Below are 1,371 nucleotides of genomic sequence, written 5' to 3'. Positions count from 1 at the left end.
GCTTGTCTTTTATCATTTTTCCTAATAATAATGAGAAAAATATGAAGAAAACAGATGAAAAACAGCCCCTAAAAACAACAACAACAACAACAACAACAACAACAATAATAATAATAATAATAATAATAATAACAATAACAATTGCACCATACACCATACTCTGATGCAAATTATAAAGCAAACTTGCAGCCAGTTACTTGAGGTTAATATGGGCAACCAGCTAATAATAGCAACTACAAGTGTCATTCCTCATTGCCAGAAGGTGGCGCTGTGTCTGTGGATGGATAATAATGTGAGAATGTCATCAGGGCAGGACTCTGATCACATGTACAGTTTGAGGCAGAGGGTTGGGAGACAGACAGCTGTCGCTCTTTTATGGGGAAGCAACAAACTTTTGCAGAAGATTCAATGAACGTCCTACTGACTGCTTCATAAACTCATCAGAGTTGTTCAGCTTCGGTTTTAGGTTATTAGGACACTTGACAGCTTCACCGTTATTGGATTTAATGCTGTAACTTAGATGAGTGTCTTTATTGTGAATCATAATTAAAGTAGATGCTCACTTCTGGAACAAAAACAGCTGCAAACGTTAGACTAATAATTCCTAGTTAGTGACAGAATAAACACACAGTCACTGCAAAATAAATCTAACTAGGATGTTTTATTTAAAGCTTACTGCCTTCAGGTTTAGAGCTCAGTTAACTCACAGAATTAACTTTAACCGATTGATTGTACTTCAGTGACTTTAACTTAAAAAGCAGCATTGAAACTTCTTTTTTTTTTATTGACATGAAATATTCTTCATTTCATTCATTTGCAATATTTGCAGAGTAAGACGCCAAACAAAAGATCTCAGGTATCAAGAAACACAAAGAGGAAACTATAATTTGTCTAAAAGGAACCAAACCTTTTTAAAAATCTCATTAATTTGTCGAAAACAGAATCTACTTGTGCAAAATTATTTGAAATTTGTCTAAAAGGATTCAAACTTGTTGCAAATAAAAATAACTTGTTGAAAATTACACAAAATTTGTCTAAAATGAATCACAATCCTCCAAAGTGATTCAAAATTTGTACAAATTCACAAAATGAACTCGTCAGAGCAACTTCAGTGAATAAACAATCATGAAATCTAATTTTAATGCAATTAAATAGTTTGTATTTAGGCTAAGAAATTACGTCCACGTAAAAATAAAACAACTGGACGTCTTCGTTATTGAACTTTGCGTGAGTAGAATCCTCTTTAAGCTCTTGACGTGGGAACTTCCTACATCTACCACCTTAATGCATTTTTTTTTTTAGCATAATCTTAATATTTAACAGCAAATATTACTCCTTCCTGATGTAATATTCTTCGGCAGTGTTTCTTTC

This window comes from Stegastes partitus, unplaced genomic scaffold (assembly GCF_000690725.1).
Source record: "Stegastes partitus isolate 25-593 unplaced genomic scaffold, Stegastes_partitus-1.0.2 Scaffold281, whole genome shotgun sequence".
NCBI lineage: Eukaryota > Metazoa > Chordata > Actinopteri > Pomacentridae > Stegastes > Stegastes partitus.
The sequence above is the reverse complement of the archived record's forward strand: the minus strand, read 5'-3'. Positions refer to the sequence as shown.